Source organism: Anastrepha ludens, chromosome Y (assembly GCF_028408465.1).
Source record: "Anastrepha ludens isolate Willacy chromosome Y, idAnaLude1.1, whole genome shotgun sequence".
Taxonomy (NCBI): Eukaryota; Metazoa; Arthropoda; class Insecta; order Diptera; family Tephritidae; genus Anastrepha; species Anastrepha ludens.
In genome coordinates this window covers 336,450-361,280 of record NC_071504.1, presented here as the reverse complement: position 1 = coordinate 361,280, position 24,831 = coordinate 336,450, and positions in this window count along the sequence as shown.

The window sequence follows — 24,831 nt, the reverse complement described above, 5'->3', positions numbered from 1 at the left end:
ACTCACTTCTCTTTACTCCAATAAGCCTGAAATTGCGGGAGGTTGCTGCAAAGGTATTGTGCTTTCTAGGCACGAACAATTATGAAAATCGAAAGCAAAACAACCAAACTGTCAAATTCCGAGTGAGCCGAAAAACCTCCTAGTCCAAGGCTGCTTTGGCTATAAGTGATATCACCATAACTTTTTAGTAAAATTCCTATAACTCACTTCTCTCTATTCCGATCAGCCTGAAATTTCGGAAGGTTGCTGCAAAGGCGCTGTGCTTTCTAGGCACGAAAAATTATGAAAATCGAATGTAAAACAACCAAGCTGTCAAATTCCGAGTGAGCCGAAAAACCTCCTAGTCCAAGGCTGCTTTGGCTATAAGTGATATCACCATAACTTTTTAGTAAAATTCCTATAACTCACTTCTCTTTACTCCGATCAGCGTGACATTTCGGGAGGTTGCTGCAAAGGTATTGTGCTTTCTAGGCACGAACAATTATGAAAATCGAAAGCAAAACAACCAAACTGTCAAATTCCGAGTGAGCCGAAAAACCTCCTAGTCCAAGGCTGCTTTGGCTATAAGTGATATCACCATACCTTTTTAGTAAAATTCCTATAACTCACTTCTCTTTACTCCAATATGCCTGAAATTGCGGGAGGTTGCTGCAAAGGCACTGTGCTTTGTAGCTACGAAAAATTATGAAAATCGAATGTAAAACAACCAAGCTGTCAAATTCCGAGTGAGCCGAAAAACCTCCTAGTCTAAGGCTGCTTTGGCTATAAGTGATATCACCATAACTTTTTAGTAAAATTCCTATAACTCACTTCTCTTTACTCCGATCAGCGTGACATTTCGGGAGGTTGCTGCAAAGGTATTGTGCTTTCTAGGCACGAACAATTATGGAAATCGAATGCAAAACAACCAAACTGTCAAATTCCGAGTGAGTCGAAAAACCTCCTAGTCCAAGGCTGCTTTGGCTATAAATGATATCACCACAACTTTTTAGTAAAATTCCTATAACTCACTTCTCTTTACTCCGATAAGCCTGAAATTTCGGGAGGTTGCTGCAAAGGCACTGTGCTTTGTAGCTACGAAAAATTATGAAAATCGAATGTAAAACAACCAAACTGTCAAATTCCGAGTGAGCCGAAAAACCTCCTAGTCCAAGGCTGCATTGGCTATTGGTGATATCACCATAACTTTTTAGTAAAATTCCTATAACTCGCTTCGCTTTATTCCGATAAGCGTGAAATTTCAGGAGGTTGCTGCAAAGGTATTGTGCTTTCTAGGCACGAAAAATTATGAAAATCGAAAGCAAAACAACCAAACTGTCAAATTCCGAGTGAGCCGAAAAACCTCCTAGTCCAAGGCTGCTTTGGCTATAAGTGATATCACCATAACTTTTTAGTAAAATTCCTATAACTCACTTCTCTCTATTCCGATCAGCCTGAAATTTCGGAAGGTTGCTGCAAAGGCGCTGTGCTTTCTAGGCACGAAAAATTATGAAAATCGAATGTAAAACAACCAAGCTGTCAAATTCCGAGTGAGCCGAAAAACCTCCTAGTCCAAGGCTGCTTTGGCCATAAGTGATATCACCATAACTTTTTAGTAAAATTCCTATAACTCACTTCTCTTTACTCCGATCAGCGTGAAATTTCAGGAGATTTCTGCAAAGGCATTATGCTTTCTAGGCACGAAAAATTACCAAAATCGAATCTAAAACAACCAAACTGTCAAATTCCGAGTGAGCCGAAAAACCTCCTAGTCCAAGGCTGCTTTGGCTATAAGTGATATCACCATAACTTTTTAGTAAAATTCCTATAACTCACTTCTCTTTACCCCGATCAGCGTGACATCCCGGGAGGTTGCTGCAAAGGCACTGTGCTTTCTAGGCACGAAAAATTATGAAAATCGAATCTAAAACAACCAAACTGTCAAATTCCGAGTGAGCCGAAAAACCTCCTAGTCCAAGGCTGCTTTGGCTATAAGTGATATCACCATAACTTTTTAGTAAAATTTCTATAACTCACTTCTCTTTACTCCGATCAGCGTGAAATTACAGGAGGTAGTTGCAAAGGCATTGTGCTTTCTAGGCACGAAAAATTATGAAAATCGAATGTAAAACAACCAAACTGTCAAATTCCGAGTGAGCCGAAAAACCTCCTAGTCCAAGGTTGCTTTGGCTATAAGTGATATCACCATAACTTTTTAGTAAAATTCCTATAACTCACTTCTCTTTACTCCAATAAGCCTGAAATTGCGGGAGGTTGCTGCAAAGGTATTGTGCTTTCTAGGCACGAACAATTATGAAAATCGAAAGCAAAACAACCAAACTGTCAAATTCCGAGTGAGCCGAAAAACCTCCTAGTCCAAGGCTGCTTTGGCTATAAGTGATATCACCATAACTTTTTAGTAAAATTCCTATAACTCACTTCTCTCTATTCCGATCAGCCTGAAATTTCGGAAGGTTGCTGCAAAGGCGCTGTGCTTTCTAGGCACGAAAAATTATGAAAATCGAATGTAAAACAACCAAGCTGTCAAATTCCGAGTGAGCCGAAAAACCTCCTAGTCCAAGGCTGCTTTGGCTATAAGTGATATCACCATAACTTTTTAGTAAAATTCCTATAACTCACTTCTCTTTACTCCGATCAGCGTGACATTTCGGGAGGTTGCTGCAAAGGTATTGTGCTTTCTAGGCACGAACAATTATGGAAATCGAATGCAAAACAACCAAACTGTCAAATTCCGAGTGAGTCGAAAAACCTCCTAGTCCAAGGCTGCTTTGGCTATAAATGATATCACCATAACTTTTTAGTAAAATTCCTATAACTCACTTCTCTTTACTCCAATAAGCGTGACATTTCGGGAGGTTGCTGCAAAGGTATTGTGCTTTCTAGGCACGAACAATTATGAAAATCGAAAGCAAAACAACCAAACTGTCAAATTCCGAGTGAGCCGAAAAACCTCCTAGTCCAAGGCTGCTTTGGCTATAAGTGATATCACCATACCTTTTTAGTAAAATTCCTATAACTCACTTCTCTCTTTTCCGATCAGCCTGAAATTTCGGAAGGTTGCTGCAAAGGCACTGTGCTTTGTAGCTACGAAAAATTATGAAAATCGAATGTAAAACAACCAAGCTGTCAAATTCCGAGTGAGCCGAAAAACCTCCTAGTCTAAGGCTGCTTTGGCTATAAGTGATATCACCATAACTTTTTAGTAAAATTCCTATAACTCACTTCTCTTTACTCCGATCAGCGTGACATTTCGGGAGGTTGCTGCAAAGGTATTGTGCTTTCTAGGCACGAACAATTATGGAAATCGAATGCAAAACAACCAAACTGTCAAATTCCGAGTGAGTCGAAAAACCTCCTAGTCCAAGGCTGCTTTGGCTATAAATGATATCACCATAACTTTTTAGTAAAATTCCTATAACTCACTTCTCTTTACTCCGATAAGCCTGAAATTTCGGGAGGTTGCTGCAAAGGCACTGTGCTTTCCAGGCACGAAAAATTATGAAAATCGAATGTAAAACAACCAAGCTGTCAAATTCCGAGTGAGCCGAAAAACCTCCTAGTCCAAGGCTGCTTTGGCCATAAGTGATATCACCATAACTTTTTAGTAAAATTCCTATAACTCACTTCTCTTTACTCCGATCAGCGTGAAATTTCAGGAGATTTCTGCAAAGGCATTATGCTTTCTAGGCACGAAAAATTACCAAAATCGAATCTAAAACAACCAAACTGTCAAATTCCGAGTGAGCCGAAAAACCTCCTAGTCCAAGGCTGCTTTGGCTATAAGTGATATCACCATAACTTTTTAGTAAAATTCCTATAACTCACTTCTCTTTACCCCGATCAGCGTGACATCCCGGGAGGTTGCTGCAAAGGCACTGTGCTTTCTAGGCACGAAAAATTATGAAAATCGAATCTAAAACAACCAAACTGTCAAATTCCGAGTGAGCCGAAAAACCTCCTAGTCCAAGGCTGCTTTGGCTATAAGTGATATCACCATAACTTTTTAGTAAAATTTCTATAACTCACTTCTCTTTACTCCGATCAGCGTGAAATTACAGGAGGTAGTTGCAAAGGCATTGTGCTTTCTAGGCACGAAAAATTATGAAAATCGAATGTAAAACAACCAAACTGTCAAATTCCGAGTGAGCCGAAAAACCTCCTAGTCCAAGGTTGCTTTGGCTATAAGTGATATCACCATAACTTTTTAGTAAAATTCCTATAACTCACTTCTCTTTACTCCAATAAGCCTGAAATTGCGGGAGGTTGCTGCAAAGGTATTGTGCTTTCTAGGCACGAACAATTATGAAAATCGAAAGCAAAACAACCAAACTGTCAAATTCCGAGTGAGCCGAAAAACCTCCTAGTCCAAGGCTGCTTTGGCTATAAGTGATATCACCATAACTTTTTAGTAAAATTCCTATAACTCACTTCTCTCTATTCCGATCAGCCTGAAATTTCGGAAGGTTGCTGCAAAGGCGCTGTGCTTTCTAGGCACGAAAAATTATGAAAATCGAATGTAAAACAACCAAGCTGTCAAATTCCGAGTGAGCCGAAAAACCTCCTAGTCCAAGGCTGCTTTGGCTATAAGTGATATCACCATAACTTTTTAGTAAAATTCCTATAACTCACTTCTCTTTACTCCGATCAGCGTGACATTTCGGGAGGTTGCTGCAAAGGTATTGTGCTTTCTAGGCACGAACAATTATGGAAATCGAATGCAAAACAACCAAACTGTCAAATTCCGAGTGAGTCGAAAAACCTCCTAGTCCAAGGCTGCTTTGGCTATAAATGATATCACCATAACTTTTTAGTAAAATTCCTATAACTCACTTCTCTTTACTCCAATAAGCGTGACATTTCGGGAGGTTGCTGCAAAGGTATTGTGCTTTCTAGGCACGAACAATTATGAAAATCGAAAGCAAAACAACCAAACTGTCAAATTCCGAGTGAGCCGAAAAACCTCCTAGTCCAAGGCTGCTTTGGCTATAAGTGATATCACCATACCTTTTTAGTAAAATTCCTATAACTCACTTCTCTCTTTTCCGATCAGCCTGAAATTTCGGAAGGTTGCTGCAAAGGCACTGTGCTTTGTAGCTACGAAAAATTATGAAAATCGAATGTAAAACAACCAAGCTGTCAAATTCCGAGTGAGCCGAAAAACCTCCTAGTCTAAGGCTGCTTTGGCTATAAGTGATATCACCATAACTTTTTAGTAAAATTCCTATAACTCACTTCTCTTTACTCCGATCAGCGTGACATTTCGGGAGGTTGCTGCAAAGGTATTGTGCTTTCTAGGCACGAACAATTATGGAAATCGAATGCAAAACAACCAAACTGTCAAATTCCGAGTGAGTCGAAAAACCTCCTAGTCCAAGGCTGCTTTGGCTATAAATGATATCACCATAACTTTTTAGTAAAATTCCTATAACTCACTTCTCTTTACTCCGATAAGCCTGAAATTTCGGGAGGTTGCTGCAAAGGCACTGTGCTTTGTAGCTACGAAAAATTATGAAAATCGAATGTAAAACAACCAAACTGTCAAATTCCGGGTGAGCCGAAAAACCTCCTAGTCCAAGGCTGCATTGGCTATTGGTGATATCACCATAACTTTTTAGTAAAATTCCTATAACTCGCTTCGCTTTATTCCGATAAGCGTGAAATTTCAGGAGGTTGCTGCAAAGGTGTTGTGCTTTCTAGGCACGAAAAATTATCAAAATCGAATCTAAAACAACCAAGCTGTCAAATTCCGAGTGAGCCGAAACACCTCCTAGTCCAAGGCTGCTTTGGCTATAAGTGATATCACCATAACTTTTTAGTAAAATTCCTATAACTCACTTCTCTTTACTCCGATCAGCGTGAAATTTCAGGAGATTTCTGCAAAGGCGCTGTGCTTTCTAGGCACGAAAAATTATGAAAATCGAATGTAAAACAACCAAGCTGTCAAATTCCGAGTGAGCCGAAAAACCTCCTAGTCCAAGGCTGCTTTGGCTATAAGTGATATCACCATAACTTTTTAGTAAAATTCCTATAACTCACTTCTCTTTACTCCGATCAGCGTGAAATTTCAGGAGATTTCTGCAAAGGCATTATGCTTTCTAGGCACGAAAAATTACCAAAATCGAATCTAAAACAACCAAACTGTCAAATTCCGAGTGAGTCGAAAAACCTCCTAGTGCAAGGCTGCTTTGGCTATAAGTGATATCACCATAACTTTTTAGTAAAATTCCTATAACTCACTTCTGTTTACTCCGATCAGCGGAAAATTTCAGGAGGTTGCTGCAAAGGCATTCTGCTTTCTAGGCACGAAAAATTATCAAAATCGAATCTAAAACAACCAAGCTGTCAAATTCCGAGTGAGTCGAAACACCTCCTAGTCCAAGGCTGCTTTGGCTATAAGTGATATCACCATAACTTTTTAGTAAAATTCCTATAACTCACTTCTCTTTACCCCGATCAGCGTGACATTTCGGGAGGTTGCTGCACAGGCACTGTGCTTTCTAGCTACGAAAAATTATGAAAATCGAATGTAAAACAACCAAACTGTCAAATTCCGAGTGAGCCGAAAAACCTCCTAGTCCAAGGCTGCTTTGGCTATAAGTGATATCACCATAACTTTTTAGTAAAATTCCTATAACTCACTTCTCTTTACCCCGATCAGCGTGACATCCCGGGAGGTTGCTGCAAAGGCACTGTGCTTTCTAGGCACGAAAAATTATGAAAATCGAATCTAAAACAACCAAACTGTCAAATTCCGAGTGAGCCGAAAAACCTCCTAGTCCAAGGCTGCTTTGGCTATAAGTGATATCACCATAACTTTTTAGTAAAATTTCTATAACTCACTTCTCTTTACTCCGATCAGCGTGAAATTACAGGAGGTAGCTGCAAAGGCATTGTGCTTTCTAGGCACGAAAAATTATGAAAATCGAATCTAAAACAACCAAACTGTCAAATTCCGAGTGAGCCGAAAAACCTCCTAGTCCAAGGTTGCTTTGGCTATAAGTGATATCACCATAACTTTTTAGTAAAATTCCTATAACTCACTTCTCTTTACTCCAATAAGCCTGAAATTGCGGGAGGTTGCTGCAAAGGTATTGTGCTTTCTAGGCACGAACAATTATGAAAATCGAAAGCAAAACAACCAAACTGTCAAATTCCGAGTGAGCCGAAAAACCTCCTAGTCCAAGGCTGCTTTGGCTATAAGTGATATCACCATAACTTTTTAGTAAAATTCCTATAACTCACTTCTCTTTACTCCAATAAGCCTGAAATTGCGGGAGGTTGCTGCAAAGGTATTGTGCTTTCTAGGCACGAACAATTATGAAAATCGAAAGCAAAACAACCAAACTGTCAAATTCCGAGTGAGCCGAAAAACCTCCTAGTCCAAGGCTGCTTTGGCTATAAGTGATATCACCATAACTTTTTAGTAAAATTCCTATAACTCACTTCTCTCTATTCCGATCAGCCTGAAATTTCGGAAGGTTGCTGCAAAGGCGCTGTGCTTTCTAGGCACGAAAAATTATGAAAATCGAATGTAAAACAACCAAGCTGTCAAATTCCGAGTGAGCCGAAAAACCTCCTAGTCCAAGGCTGCTTTGGCTATAAGTGATATCACCATAACTTTTTAGTAAAATTCCTATAACTCACTTCTCTTTACTCCGATCAGCGTGACATTTCGGGAGGTTGCTGCAAAGGTATTGGGCTTTCTAGGCACGAACAATTATGGAAATCGAATGCAAAACAACCAAACTGTCAAATTCCGAGTGAGTCGAAAAACCTCCTAGTCCAAGGCTGCTTTGGCTATAAATGATATCACCATAACTTTTTAGTAAAATTCCTATAACTCACTTCTCTTTACTCCAATAAGCGTGAAATTTCGGGAGGTTGCTGCAAAGGTATTGTGCTTTCTAGGCACGAAAAATTATGAAAATCGAATGTAAAACAACCAAACCGTCAAATTCCGAGTGAGCCGAAAAACCTCCTAGTCCAAGGCTGCTTTGGCCATAAGTGATATCACCATAACTTTTTAGTAAAATTCCTATAACTCACTTCTCTTTACCCCGATCAGCGTGACATTCCGGGAGGTTGCTGGAAAGGTATTGTGCTTTCTAGGCACGAAAAATTATGAAAATCGAATCTAAAACAACCAAACTGTCAAATTCCGAGTGAGCCGAAAAACCTCCTAGTCCAAGGCTGCTTTGGCTATAAGGGATATCACCATAACATTTTAGTAAAATTCCTATAACTCACTTCTCTTTACTCCGATCAGCCTGAAATTGCAGGACGTTGCTGGAAAGGCACGAAAAATTATGAAAATCGAATGTAAAACAACCAAGCTGTCAAATTCCGAGTGAGCCGAAAAACCTCCTAGTCCAAGGCTGCTTTGGCTATAAGTGATATCACCATAACATTTTAGTAAAATTCCTATAACTCACTTCTCTTTACTCCGATCAGTGTGACATTTCAGGAGATTTCTGCAAAGGCGCTGTGCTTTCTAGGCACGAAAAATTATGAAAATCGAATCTAAAACAACCAAACTGTCAAATTCCGAGTGAGCCGAAAAACCTCCTAGTCCAAGGCTGCTTTGGCTATAAGGGATATCACCATAACTTTTTAGTAAAATTCCTATAACTCACTTCTGTTTACTCCGATCAGCGTGAAATTTCAGGAGATTTCTGCAAAGGCATTATGCTTTCTAGGCACGAAAAATTACCAAAATCGAATCTAAAACAACCAAACTGTCAAATTCCGAGTGAGTCGAAAAACCTCCTAGTGCAAGGCTGCTTTGGCTATAAGTGATATCACCATAACTTTTTAGTAAAATTCCTATAACTCACTTCTGTTTACTCCGATCAGCGGAAAATTTCAGGAGGTTGCTGCAAAGGCATTCTGCTTTCTAGGCACGAAAAATTATCAAAATCGAATCTAAAACAACCAAGCTGTCAAATTCCGAGTGAGCCGAAACACCTCCTAGTCCAAGGCTGCTTTGGCTATAAGTGATATCACCATAACTTTTTAGTAAAATTCCTATAACTCACTCCTGTTTACTCCGATCAGCGGAAAATTTCAGGAGGTTGCTGCAAAGGCATTCTGCTTTCTAGGCACGAAAAATTATCAAAATCGAATCTAAAACAACCAAGCTGTCAAATTCCGAGTGAGCCGAAACACCTCCTAGTCCAAGGCTGCTTTGGCTATAAGTGATATCACCATAACTTTTTAGTAAAATTCCTATAACTCACTTCTCTTTACCCCGATCAGCGTGACATCCCGGGAGGTTGCTGCAAAGGTATTGTGCTTTCTAGGCACGAACAATTATGAAAATCGAAAGCAAAACAACCAAACTGTCAAATTCCGAGTGAGCCGAAAAACCTCCTAGTCCAAGGCTGCTTTGGCGATAAGTGATATCACCATAACTTTTTAGTAAAATTCCTATAACTCACTTCTCTTTACTCCGATCAGCGTGACATTTCGGGAGGTTGCTGCAAAGGTATTGTGCTTTCTAGGCACGAACAATTATGAAAATCGAAAGCAAAACAACCAAACTGTCAAATTCCGAGTGAGCCGAAAAACCTCCTAGTCCAAGGCTGCTTTGGCTATAAGTGATATCACCATACCTTTTTAGTAAAATTCCTATAACTCACTTCTCTCTTTTCCGATCAGCCTGAAATTTCGGAAGGTTGCTGCAAAGGCACTGTGCTTTGTAGCTACGAAAAATTATGAAAATCGAATGTAAAACAACCAAACTGTCAAATTCCGAGTGAGCCGAAAAACCTCCTAGTCCAAGGCTGCATTGGCTATTGGTGATATCACCATAACTTTTTAGTAAAATTCCTATAACTCGCTTCGCTTTATTCCGATAAGCGTGAAGTTTCAGGAGGTTGCTGCAAAGGTATTGTGCTTTCTAGGCACGAAAAATTATCAAAATCGAATCTAAAACAACCAAGCTGTCAAATTCCGAGTGAGCCGAAACACCTCCTAGTCCAAGGCTGCTTTGGCTATAAGTGATATCACCATAACTTTTTAGTAAAATTCCTATAACTCACTTCTCTCTATTCCGATCAGCCTGAAATTTCGGAAGGTTGCTGCAAAGGCGCTGTGCTTTCTAGGCACGAAAAATTATGAAAATCGAATGTAAAACAACCAAGCTGTCAAATTCCGAGTGAGCCGAAAAACCTCCTAGTCCAAGGCTGCTTTGGCTATAAGTGATATCACCATAACTTTTTAGTAAAATTCCTATAACTCACTTCTCTTTACTCCGATCAGCGTGAAATTTCAGGAGATTTCTGCAAAGGCATTATGCTTTCTAGGCACGAAAAATTACCAAAATCGAATCTAAAACAACCAAACTGTCAAATTCCGAGTGAGTCGAAAAACCTCCTAGTGCAAGGCTGCTTTGGCTATAAGTGAATAACTTTTTAGTAAAATTCCTATAACTCACTTCTGTTTACTCCGATCAGCGGAAAATTTCAGGAGGTTGCTGCAAAGGCATTCTGCTTTCTAGGCACGAAAAATTATCAAAATCGAATCTAAAACAACCAAGCTGTCAAATTCCGAGTGAGCCGAAACACCTCCTAGTCCAAGGCTGCTTTGGCTATAAGTGATATCACCATAACTTTTTAGTAAAATTCCTATAACTCACTTCTCTTTACCCCGATCAGCGTGACATTTCGGGAGGTTGCTGCACAGGCACTGTGCTTTCTAGCTACGAAAAATTATGAAAATCGAATGTAAAACAACCAAACTGTCAAATTCCGAGTGAGCCGAAAAACCTCCTAGTCCAAGGCTGCTTTGGCTATAAGTGATATCACCATAACTTTTTAGTAAAATTCCTATAACTCACTTCTCTTTACCCCGATCAGCGTGACATCCCGGGAGGTTGCTGCAAAGGCACTGTGCTTTCTAGGCACGAAAAATTATGAAAATCGAATCTAAAACAACCAAACTGTCAAATTCCGAGTGAGCCGAAAAACCTCCTAGTCCAAGGCTGCTTTGGCTATAAGTGATATCACCATAACTTTTTAGTAAAATTTCTATAACTCACTTCTCTTTACTCCGATCAGCGTGAAATTACAGGAGGTAGCTGCAAAGGCATTGTGCTTTCTAGGCACGAAAAATTATGAAAATCGAATGTAAAACAACCAAACTGTCAAACTCCGAGTGAGCCGAAAAACCTCCTAGTCCAAGGTTGCTTTGGCTATAAGTGATATCACCATAACTTTTTAGTAAAATTCCTATAACTCACTTCTCTTTACTCCAATAAGCCTGAAATTGCGGGAGGTTGCTGCAAAGGTATTGTGCTTTCTAGGCACGAACAATTATGAAAATCGAATCTAAAACAACCAAGCTGTCAAATTCCGAGTGAGCCGAAACACCTCCTAGTCCAAGGCTGCTTTGGCTATAAGTGATATCACCATAACTTTTTAGTAAAATTCCTATAACTCACTTCTGTTTACTCCGATCAGCGGAAAATTTCAGGAGGTTGCTGCAAAGGCATTCTGCTTTCTAGGCACGAAAAATTATCAAAATCGAATCTAAAACAACCAAACTGTCAAATTCCGAGTGAGCCGAAACACCTCCTAGTCCAAGGCTGCTTTGGCTATAAGTGATATCACCATAACTTTTTAGTAAAATTCCTATAACTCACTTCTGTTTACTCCGATCAGCGGAAAATTTCAGGGGGTTGCTGCAAAGGCATTCTGCTTTCTAGGCACGAAAAATTATCAAAATCGAATCTAAAACAACCAAGCTGTCAAATTCCGAGTGAGCCGAAACACCTCCTAGTCCAAGGCTGCTTTGGCTATAAGTGATATCACCATAACTTTTTAGTAAAATTCCTATAACTCACTTCTCTTTACCCCGATCAGCGTGACATCCCGGGAGGTTGCTGCAAAGGTATTGTGCTTTCTAGGCACGAACAATTATGAAAATCGAAAGCAAAACAACCAAACTGTCAAATTCCGAGTGAGCCGAAAAACCTCCTAGTCCAAGGCTGCTTTGGCGATAAGTGATATCACCATAACTTTTTAGTAAAATTCCTATAACTCACTTCTCTTTACTCCGATCAGCGTGACATTTCGGGAGGTTGCTGCAAAGGTATTGTGCTTTCTAGGCACGAACAATTATGAAAATCGAAAGCAAAACAACCAAACTGTCAAATTCCGAGTGAGCCGAAAAACCTCCTAGTCCAAGGCTGCTTTGGCTATAAGTGATATCACCATACCTTTTTAGTAAAATTCCTATAACTCACTTCTCTCTTTTCCGATCAGCCTGAAATTTCGGAAGGTTGCTGCAAAGGCACTGTGCTTTGTAGCTACGAAAAATTATGAAAATCGAATCTAAAACAACCAAGCTGTCAAATTCCGAGTGAGCCGAAAAACCTCCTAGTCTAAGGCTGCTTTGGCTATAAGTGATATCACCATAACTTTTTAGTAAAATTCCTATAACTCACTTCTCTTTACTCCGATCAGCGTGACATTTCGGGAGGTTGCTGCAAAGGTATTGTGCTTTCTAGGCACGAACAATTATGGAAATCGAATGCAAAACAACCAAACTGTCAAATTCCGAGTGAGTCGAAAAACCTCCTAGTCCAAGGCTGCTTTGGCTATAAATGATATCACCATAACTTTTTAGTAAAATTCCTATAACTCACTTCTCTTTACTCCGATAAGCCTGAAATTTCGGGAGGTTGCTGCAAAGGCACTGTGCTTTGTAGCTACGAAAAATTATGAAAATCGAATGTAAAACAACCAAACTGTCAAATTCCGAGTGAGCCGAAAAACCTCCTAGTCCAAGGCTGCATTGGCTATTGGTGATATCACCATAACTTTTTAGTAAAATTCCTATAACTCGCTTCGCTTTATTCCGATAAGCGTGAAGTTTCAGGAGGTTGCTGCAAAGGTATTGTGCTTTCTAGGCACGAAAAATTATCAAAATCGAATCTAAAACAACCAAGCTGTCAAATTCCGAGTGAGCCGAAACACCTCCTAGTCCAAGGCTGCTTTGGCTATAAGTGATATCACCATAACTTTTTAGTAAAATTCCTATAACTCACTTCTCTCTATTCCGATCAGCCTGAAATTTCGGAAGGTTGCTGCAAAGGCGCTGTGCTTTCTAGGCACGAAAAATTATGAAAATCGAATGTAAAACAACCAAGCTGTCAAATTCCGAGTGAGCCGAAAAACCTCCTAGTCCAAGGCTGCTTTGGCTATAAGTGATATCACCATAACTTTTTAGTAAAATTCCTATAACTCACTTCTCTTTACTCCGATCAGCGTGAAATTTCAGGAGATTTCTGCAAAGGCATTATGCTTTCTAGGCACGAAAAATTACCAAAATCGAATCTAAAACAACCAAACTGTCAAATTCCGAGTGAGTCGAAAAACCTCCTAGTGCAAGGCTGCTTTGGCTATAAGTGAATAACTTTCTAGTAAAATTCCTATAACTCACTTCTCTTTACTCCGATCAGCGTGACATTTCGGGAGGTTGCTGCAAAGGCATTCTGCTTTCTAGGCACGAAAAATTATCAAAATCGAATCTAAAACAACCAAGCTGTCAAATTCCGAGTGAGCCGAAACACCTCCTAGTCCAAGGCTGCTTTGGCTATAAGTGATATCACCATAACTTTTTAGTAAAATTCCTATAACTCACTTCTCTTTACCCCGATCAGCGTGACATTTCGGGAGGTTGCTGCACAGGCACTGTGCTTTCTAGCTACGAAAAATTATGAAAATCGAATGTAAAACAACCAAACTGTCAAATTCCGAGTGAGCCGAAAAACCTCCTAGTCCAAGGCTGCTTTGGCTATAAGTGATATCACCATAACTTTTTAGTAAAATTCCTATAACTCACTTCTCTTTACCCCGATCAGCGTGACATCCCGGGAGGTTGCTGTAAAGGCACTGTGCTTTCTAGGCACGAAAAATTATGAAAATCGAATCTAAAACAACCAAACTGTCAAATTCCGAGTGAGCCGAAAAACCTCCTAGTCCAAGGCTGCTTTGGCTATAAGTGATATCACCATAACTTTTTAGTAAAATTTCTATAACTCACTTCTCTTTACTCCGATCAGCGTGAAATTACAGGAGGTAGCTGCAAAGGCATTGTGCTTTCTAGGCACGAAAAATTATGAAAATCGAATGTAAAACAACCAAACTGTCAAACTCCGAGTGAGCCGAAAAACCTCCTAGTCCAAGGTTGCTTTGGCTATAAGTGATATCACCATAACTTTTTAGTAAAATTCCTATAACTCACTTCTCTTTACTCCAATAAGCCTGAAATTGCGGGAGGTTGCTGCAAAGGTATTGTGCTTTCTAGGCACGAACAATTATGAAAATCGAAAGCAAAACAACCAAACTGTCAAATTCCGATTGAGCCGAAAAACCTCCTAGTCCAAGGCTGCTTTGGCTATAAGTGATATCACCATAACTTTTTAGTAAAATTCCTATAACTCACTTCTCTTTACTCCAATAAGCCTGAAATTGCGGGAGGTTGCTGCAAAGGTATTGTGCTTTCTAGGCACGAACAATTATGAAAATCGAAAGCAAAACAACCAAACTGTCAAATTCCGAGTGAGCCGAAAAACCTCCTAGTCCAAGGCTGCTTTGGCTATAAGTGATATCACCATAACTTTTTAGTAAAATTCCTATAACTCACTTCTCTCTATTCCGATCAGCCTGAAATTTCGGAAGGTTGCTGCAAAGGCGATGTGCTTTCTAGGCACGAAAAATTATGAAAATCGAATGTAAAACAACCAAGCTGTCAAATTCCGAGTGAGCCGAAAAACCTCCTAGTCCAAGGCTGCTTTGGCTATAAGTGATATCACCATAACTTTTTAGTAAAATTCCTATAACTCACTTCTCTTTACTCCGATCAGCGTGACATTACGGGAGGTTGCTGCAAAGGTATTGTGCTTTCTAGGCACGAACAATTATGGAAATCGAATGCAAAACAACCAAACTGTCAAATTCCGAGTGAGTCGAAAAACCTCCTAGTCCAAGGCTGCTTTGGCTATAAATGATATCACCATAACTTTTTAGTAAAATTCCTATAACTCACTTCTCTTTACTCCAATAAGCGTGAAATTTCGGGAGGTTGCTGCAAAGGTATTGTGCTTTCTAGGCACGAAAAATTATGAAAATCGAATGTAAAACAACCAAACCGTCAAATTCCGAGTGAGCCGAAAAACCTCCTAGTCCAAGGCTGCTTTGGCCATAAGTGATATCACCATAACTTTTTAGTAAAATTCCTATAACTCACTTCTCTTTACCCCGATCAGCGTGACATTCCGGGAGGTTGCTGGAAAGGTATTGTGCTTTCTAGGCACGAAAAATTATGAAAATCGAATCTAAAACAACCAAACTGTCAAATTCCGAGTGAGCCGAAAAACCTCCTAGTCCAAGGCTGCTTTGGCTATAAGGGATATCACCATAACATTTTAGTAAAATTCCTATAACTCACTTCTCTTTACTCCGATCAGCCTGAAATTGCAGGACGTTGCTGGAAAGGCACGAAAAATTATGAAAATCGAATGTAAAACAACCAAGCTGTCAAATTCCGAGTGAGCCGAAAAACCTCCTAGTCCAAGGCTGCTTTGGCTATAAGTGATATCACCATAACATTTTAGTAAAATTCCTATAACTCACTTCTCTTTACTCCGATCAGCGTGAAATTTCAGGAGATTTCTGCAAAGGCGCTGTGCTTTCTAGGCACGAAAAATTATGAAAATCGAATGTAAAACAACCAAACTGTCAAATTCCGAGTGAGCCGAAAAACCTCCTAGTCCAAGGCTGCTTTGGCTATAAGGGATATCACCATAACTTTTTAGTAAAATTCCTATAACTCACTTCTCTTTACTCCGATCAGCGTGAAATTTCAGGAGATTTCTGCAAAGGCATTATGCTTTCTAGGCACGAAAAATTACCAAAATCGAATCTAAAACAACCAAACTGTCAAATTCCGAGTGAGTCGAAAAACCTCCTAGTGCAAGGCTGCTTTGGCTATAAGTGATATCACCATAACTTTTTAGTAAAATTCCTATAACTCACTTCTGTTTACTCCGATCAGCGGAAAATTTCAGGAGGTTGCTGCAAAGGCATTCTGCTTTCTAGGCACGAAAAATTATGAAAATCGAATCTAAAACAACCAAGCTGTCAAATTCCGAGTGAGCCGAAACACCTCCTAGTCCAAGGCTGCTTTGGCTATAAGTGATATCACCATAACTTTTTAGTAAAATTCCTATAACTCACTTCTGTTTACTCCGATCAGCGGAAAATTTCAGGAGGTTGCTGCAAAGGCATTCTGCTTTCTAGGCACGAAAAATTATCAAAATCGAATCTAAAACAACCAAGCTGTCAAATTCCGAGTGAGCCGAAACACCTCCTAGTCCAAGGCTGCTTTGGCTATAAGTGATATCACCATAACTTTTTAGTAAAATTCCTATAACTCACTTCTCTCTATTCCGATCAGCCTGAAACTTCGGAAGGTTGCTGCAAAGGCGCTGTGCTTTCTAGGCACGAAAAATTATGAAAATCGAATGTAAAACAACCAAGCTGTCAAATTCCGAGTGAGCCGAAAAACCTCCTAGTCCAAGGCTGCTTTGGCTATAAGTGATATCACCATAACTTTTTAGTAAAATTCCTATAACTCACTTCTCTTTACTCCGATCAGCGTGAAATTTCAGGAGATTTCTGCAAAGGCATTATGCTTTCTAGGCACGAAAAATTACCAAAATCGAATCTAAAACAACCAAACTGTCAAATTCCGAGTGAGTCGAAAAACCTCCTAGTGCAAGGCTGCTTTGGCTATAAGTGATATCACCATAACTTTTTAGTAAAATTCCTATAACTCACTTCTGTTTACTCCGATCAGCGGAAAATTTCAGGAGCTTGCTGCAAAGGCATTCTGCTTTCTAGGCACGAAAAATTATCAAAATCGAATCTAAAACAACCAAGCTGTCAAATTCCGAGTGAGCCGAAACACCTCCTAGTCCAAGGCTGCTTTGGCTATAAGTGATATCACCATAACTTTTTAGTAAAATTCCTATAACTCACTTCTCTTTACCCCGATCAGCGTGACATTTCGGGAGGTTGCTGCACAGGCACTGTGCTTTCTAGCTACGAAAAATTATGAAAATCGAATGTAAAACAACCAAACTGTCAAATTCCGAGTGAGCCGAAAAACCTCCTAGTCCAAGGCTGCTTTGGCTATAAGTGATATCACCATAACTTTTTAGTAAAATTCCTATAACTCACTTCTCTTTACCCCGATCAGCGTGACATCCCGGGAGGTTGCTGCAAAGGCACTGTGCTTTCTAGGCACGAAAAATTATGAAAATCGAATCTAAAACAACCAAACTGTCAAATTCCGAGTGAGCCGAAAAACCTCCTAGTCCAAGGCTGCTTTGGCTATAAGTGATATCACCATAACTTTTTAGTAAAATTTCTATAACTCACTTCTCTTTACTCCGATCAGCGTGAAATTACAGGAGGTAGCTGCAAAGGCATTGTGCTTTCTAGGCACGAAAAATTATGAAAATCGAATGTAAAACAACCAAACTGTCAAACTCCGAGTGAGCCGAAAAACCTCCTAGTCCAAGGTTGCTTTGGCTATAAGTGATATCACCATAACTTTTTAGTAAAATTCCTATAACTCACTTCTCTTTACTCCAATAAGCCTGAAATTGCGGGAGGTTGCTGCAAAGGTATTGTGCTTTCTAGGCACGAACAATTATGAAAATCGAAAGCAAAACAACCAAACTGTCAAATTCCGAGTGAGCCGAAAAACCTCCTAGTCCAAGGCTGCTTTGGCTATAAGTGATATCACCATAACTTTTTAGTAAAATTCCTATAACTCACTTCTCTTTACTCCAATAAGCCTGAAATTGCGGGAGGTTGCTGCAAAGGTATTGTGCTTTCTAGGCACGAACAATTATGAAAATCGAAAGCAAAACAACCAAACTGTCAAATTCCGAGTGAGCCGAAAAACCTCCTAGTCCAAGGCTGCTTTGGCTATAAGTGATATCACCATAACTTTTTAGTAAAATTCCTATAACTCACTTCTCTTTACTCCGATCAGCGTGATATTACAGGAGGTAGCTGCAAAGGCGCTGTGCTTTCTAGGCACGAAAAATTATGAAAATCGAATGTAAAACAACCAAGCTGTCAAATTCCGAGTGAGCCGAAAAACCTCCTAGTCCAAGGCTGCTTTGGCCATAAGTGATATCACCATAACTTTTTAGTAAAATTCCTATAACTCACTTTTCTTTACCCCGATCAGCGTGACATTCCGGGAGGTTGCTGGAAAGGTATTGTGCTTTCTAGGCACGAAAAATTATGAAAATCGAATCTAAAACAACCAAACTGTCAAATTCCGAGTGAGCCGAAAAACCTCCTAGTCCAAGGCTGCTTTGGCTATAAGGGATATCACCATAACATTTTAGTAAAATTCCTATAACTCACTTCTCTTTACTCCGATCAGCCTGAAATTGCAGGACGTTGCTGGAAAGGCACGAAAAATTATGAAAATCGAATGTAAAACAACCAAGCTGTCAAATTCCGAGTGAGCCGAAAAACCTCCTAGTCCAAGGCTGCTTTGGCTATAAGTGATATCACCATAACATTTTAGTAAAATTCCTATAACTCACTTCTCTTTACTCCGATCAGCGTGAAATTTCAGGAGATTTCTGCAAAGGCGCTGTGCTTTCTAGGCACGAAAAATTATGAAAATCGAATCTAAAACAACCAAACTGTCAAATTCCGAGTGAGCCGAAAAACCTCCTAGTCCAAGGCTGCTTTGGCTATAAGGGATATCACCATAACTTTTTAGTAAAATTCCTATAACTCACTTCTCTTTACTCCGATCAGCGTGAAATTTCAGGAGATTTCTGCAAAGGCATTATGCTTTCTAGGCACGAAAAATTACCAAAATCGAATCTAAAACAACCAAACTGTCAAATTCCGAGTGAGTCGAAAAACCTCCTAGTGCAAGGCTGCTTTGGCTATAAGTGATATCACCATAACTTTTTAGTAAAATTCCTATAACTCACTTCTGTTTACTCCGATCAGCGGAAAATTTCAGGAGGTTGCTGCAAAGGCATTCTGCTTTCTAGGCACGAAAAATTATGAAAATCGAATCTAAAACAACCAAGCTGTCAAATTCCGAGTGAGCCGAAACACCTCCTAGTCCAAGGCTGCTTTGGCTATAAGTGATATCACCATAACTTTTTAGTAAAATTCCTATAACTCACTTCTGTTTACTCCGATCAGCGGAAAATTTCAGGAGGTTGCTGCAAAGGCATTCTGCTTTCTAGGCACGAAAAATTATCAAAATCGAATCTAAAACAACCAAGCTGTCAAATTCCGAGTGAGCCGAAACACCTCCTAGTCCAAGGCTGCTTTGGCTATAAGTGATATCACCATAACTTTTTAGTAAAATTCCTATAACTCACTTCTCTTTACCCCGATCAGCGTGACATCCCGGGAGGCTGCTGCAAAGGCACTGTGCTTTCTAGGCACGAAAAATTATGAAAATCGAATGTAAAACAACCAAACTGTCAAATTCCGAGTGAGCCGAAAAACCTCCTAGTCCAAGGCTGCTTTGGCTATAAGTGATATCACCATAACTTTTTAGTAAAATTCCTATAACTCACTTCTCTTTACTCCGATCAGCGTGACATTTCGGGAGGTTGCTGCAAAGGTATTGTGCTTTCTAGGCACGAAAAATTATGAAAATCGAATGTAAAACAACCAAGCTGTCAAATTCCGAGTGAGCCGAAAAACCTCCTAGTCCAAGGCTGCTTTGGCTATAAGTGATATCACCATAACTTTTTAGTAAACTTCCTATAACTCACTTCTCTTTACTCCGATCAGCGTGAAATTCCAGGAGATTTCTGCAAAGGCGCTGTGCTTTCTAGGCACGAAAAATTATGAAAATCGAATGTAAAACAACCAAGCTGTCAAATTCCGAGTGAGCCGAAAAACCTCCTAGTCCAAGGCCGCTTTGGCTATAAGTGATATCACCATAACTTTTTAGTAAAATTCCTATAACTCACTTCTCTTTACTCCGATCAGCGTGAAATTTCAGGAGATTTCTGCAAAGGCACTGTGCTTTCTAGGCACGAAAAATTATGAAAATCGAATGTAAAACAACCAAACTGTCAAATTCCGAGTGAGTCGAAAAACCTCCTAGTGCAAGGCTGCTTTGGCTATAGGTGATATCACCATAACTTTTTAGTAAAATTCCTATAACTCACTTCTCTTTACCCCGATCAGCGTGACATCCCGGGAGGTTGCTGCAAAGGCACTGTGCTTTCTAGGCACGAAAAATTATGAAAATCGAATGTAAAACAACCAAACTGTCAAATTCCGAGTGAGCCGAAAAACCTCCTAGTCCAAGGCTGCTTTGGCTATAAGTGATATCACCATAACTTTTTAGTAAAATTTCTATAACTCACTTCTCTTTACTCCGCTCAGCGTGAAATTACAGGAGGTAGCTGCAAAGGCATTGTGCTTTCAAGGCACGAAAAATTATGAAAATCGAATGTAAAACAACCAAACTGTCAAATTCCGAGTGAGCCGAAAAACCTCCTAGCCCAAGGTTGCTTTGGCTATAAGTGATATCACCATAACTTTTTAGTAAAATTCCTATAACTCACTTCTCTTTACTCCAATAAGCCTGAAATTGCGGGAGGTTGCTGCAACGGTATTGTGCTTTCTAGGCACGAACAATTATGAAAATCGAAAGCAAAACAACCAAACCGTCAAATTCCGAGTGAGCCGAAAAACCTCCTAGTCCAAGGCTGCTTTGGCTATAAGTGATATCACCATAACTTTTTAGTAAAATTCCTATAATTCAAATGCCTTTACTCCGATCAGCGTGACATTTCGGGAGGTTGCTGCAAAGGTATTGTGCTTTCCAGGCACGAACAATTATGGAAATCGAATGTAAAACAACCAAACTGTCAAATTCCGAGTGAGTCGAAAAACCTCCTAGTCCAAGGCTGCTTTGGCTATAAATGATATCACCATAACTTTTTAGTAAAATTCCTATAACTCACTTCTCTTTACTCCAATAAGCGTGAAATTTCGGGAGGTTGCTGCAAAGGTATTGTGCTTTCTAGGCACGAAAAATTATGAAAATCGAATGTAAAACAAATAAACCGTCAAATTCCGAGTGAGCCGAAAAACCTCCTAGTCCAAGGCTGCTTTGGCTATAAGTGATATCACCATAACTTTTTAGTAAAATTCCTATAACTCACTTCTCTTTACCCCGATCAGCGTGACATTCCGGGAGGTTGCTGGAAAGGTATTGTGCTTTCTAGGCACGAAAAATTATGAAAATCGAATGTAAAACAACCAAGCTGTCAAATTCCGAGGGAGCCGAAAAACCTCCTAGTCCAAGGCTGCTTTGGCTATAAGTGATATCACCATAACTTTTTAGTAAAATTCCTATAACTCACTTCTCTTTACTCCGATCAGCGTGACATTTCGGGAGGTTGCTGCAAAGGTATTGTGCTTTCTAGGCACGAACAATTATGGAAATCGAATGCAAAACAACCAAACTGTCAAATTCCGAGTGAGTCGAAAAACCTCCTAGTCCAAGGCTGCTTTGGCTATAAATGATATCACCATAACTTTTTAGTAAAATTCCTATAACTCACTTCTCTTTACTCCAATAAGCGTGAAATTTCGGGAGGTTGCTGCAAAGGTATTGTGCTTTCTAGGCACGAAAAATTATCAAAATCGAATGTAAAACAAATAAACCGTCAAATTCCGAGTGAGCCGAAAAACCTCCTAGTCCAAGGCTGCTTTGGCTATAAGTGATATCACCATAACTTTTTAGTAAAATTCCTATAACTCACTTCTCTTTACCCCGATCAGCGTGACATTCCGGGAGGTTGCTGGAAAGGTATTGTGCTTTCTAGGCACGAAAAATTATGAAAATCGAATGTAAAACAACCAAGCTGTCAAATTCCGAGTGAGCCGAAAAACCTCCTAGTCCAAGGCTGCTTTGGCTATAAGTGATATCACCATAACTTTTTAGTAAAATTCCTATAACTCACTTCTCTTTACTCCGATCAGCGTGACATTTCGGGAGGTTGCTGCAAAGGTATTGTGCTTTCTAGGCACGAACAATTATGGAAATCGAATGCAAAACAACCAAACTGTCAAATTCCGAGTGAGTCGAAAAACCTCCTAGTCCAAGGCTGCTTTGGCTATAAATGATATCACCATAACTTTTTAGTAAAATTCCTATAACTCACTTCTCTTTACTCCAATAAGCGTGAAATTTCGGGAGGTTGCTGCAAAGGTATTGTGCTTTCTAGGCACGAACAATTATGAAAATCGAAAGCAAAACAACCAAACTGTCAAATTCCGAGTGAGCCGAAAAACCTCCTAGTCCAAGGCTGCTTTGGCTATAAGGGATATCACCATAACATTTTAGTAAAATTCCTATAACTCACTTCTCTTTACTCCGATCAGCCTGAAATTGCAGGACGTTGCTGGAAAGGCACGAAAAATTATGAAAATCGAATGTAAAACAACCAAGCTGTCAAATTCCGAGTGAGCCGAAAAACCTCCTAGTCCAAGGCTGCTTTGGCTATAAGTGATATCACCATAACATTTTAGTAAAATTCCTATAACTCACTTCTCTTTACTCCGATCAGCGGGAAATTTCAGGAGATTTCTGCAAAGGCGCTGTGCTTTCTAGGCACGAAAAATTATGAAAATCGAATCTAAAACAACCAAACTGTCAAATTCCGAGTGAGCCGAAAAACCTCCTAGTCCAAGGCTGCTTTGGCTATAAGGGATATCACCATAACTTTTTAGTAAAATTCCTATAACTCACTTCTCTTTACTCCGATCAGCGTGAAATTTCAGGAGATTTCTGCAAAGGCATTATGCTTTCTAGGCACGAAAAATTACCAAAATCGAATCTAAAACAACCAAACTGTCAAATTCCGAGTGAGTCGAAAAACCTCCTAGTGCAAGGCTGCTTTGGCTATAAGTGATATCACCATAACTTTTTAGTAAAATTCCTATAACTCACTTCTGTTTACTCCGATCAGCGGAAAATTTCAGGAGGTTGCTGCAAAGGTATTGTGCTTTCTAGGCACGAAAAATTATCAAAATCGAATGCAAAACAACCAAACTGTCAAATTCCGAGTGAGTCGAAAAACCTCCTAGTCCAAGGCTGCTTTGGCTATAAATGATATCACCATAACTTTTTAGTAAAATTCCTATAACTCACTTCTCTTTACTCCAATAAGCGTGAAATTTCGGGAGGTTGCTGCAAAGGTATTGTGCTTTCTAGGCACGAACAATTATGAAAATCGAAAGCAAAACAACCAAACTGTCAAATTCCGAGTGAGCCGAAAAACCTCCTAGTCCAAGGCTGCTTTGGCTATAAGGGATATCACCATAACATTTTAGTAAAATTCCTATAACTCACTTCTCTTTACTCCGATCAGCCTGAAATTGCAGGACGTTGCTGGAAAGGCACGAAAAATTATGAAAATCGAATGTAAAACAACCAAGCTGTCAAATTCCGAGTGAGCCGAAAAACCTCCTAGTCCAAGGCTGCTTTGGCTATAAGTGATATCACCATAACATTTTAGTAAAATTCCTATAACTCACTTCTCTTTACTCCGATCAGCGGGAAATTTCAGGAGATTTCTGCAAAGGCGCTGTGCTTTCTAGGCACGAAAAATTATGAAAATCGAATCTAAAACAACCAAACTGTCAAATTCCGAGTGAGCCGAAAAACCTCCTAGTCCAAGGCTGCTTTGGCTATAAGGGATATCACCATAACTTTTTAGTAAAATTCCTATAACTCACTTCTCTTTACTCCGATCAGCGTGAAATTTCAGGAGATTTCTGCAAAGGCGCTGTGCTTTCTAGGCACGAAAAATTATGAAAATCGAATCTAAAACAACCAAACTGTCAAATTCCGAGTGAGCCGAAAAACCTCCTAGTCCAAGGCTGCTTTGGCTATAAGGGATATCACCATAACTTTTTAGTAAAATTCCTATAACTCACTTCTCTTTACTCCGATCAGCCTGAAATTGCAGGACGTTGCTGGAAAGGCACGAAAAATTATGAAAATCGAATGTAAAACAACCAAGCTGTCAAATTCCGAGTGAGCCGAAAAACCTCCTAGTCCAAGGCTGCTTTGGCTATAAGTGATATCACCATAACATTTTAGTAAAATTCCTATAACTCACTTCTCTTTACTCCGATCAGCGGGAAATTTCAGGAGATTTCTGCAAAGGCGCTGTGCTTTCTAGGCACGAAAAATTATGAAAATCGAATCTAAAACAACCAAACTGTCAAATTCCGAGTGAGTCGAAAAACCTCCTAGTGCAAGGCTGCTTTGGCTATAAGTGATATCACCATAACTTTTTAGTAAAATTCCTATAACTCACTTCTGTTTACTCCGATCAGCGGAAAATTTCAGGAGGTTGCTGCAAAGGTATTGTGCTTTCTAGGCACGAACAATTATGGAAATCGAATGCAAAACAACCAAACTGTCAAATTCCGAGTGAGTCGAAAAACCTCCTAGTCCAAGGCTGCTTTGGCTATAAATGATATCACCATAACTTTTTAGTAAAATTCCTATAACTCACTTCTCTTTACTCCAATAAGCGTGAAATTTCGGGAGGTTGCTGCAAAGGTATTGTGCTTTCTAGGCACGAAAAATTATGAAAATCGAATGTAAAACAAATAAACCGTCAAATTCCGAGTGAGCCGAAAAACCTCCTAGTCCAAGGCTGCTTTGGCTATAAGTGATATCACCATAACTTTTTAGTAAAATTCCTATAACTCACTTCTCTTTACC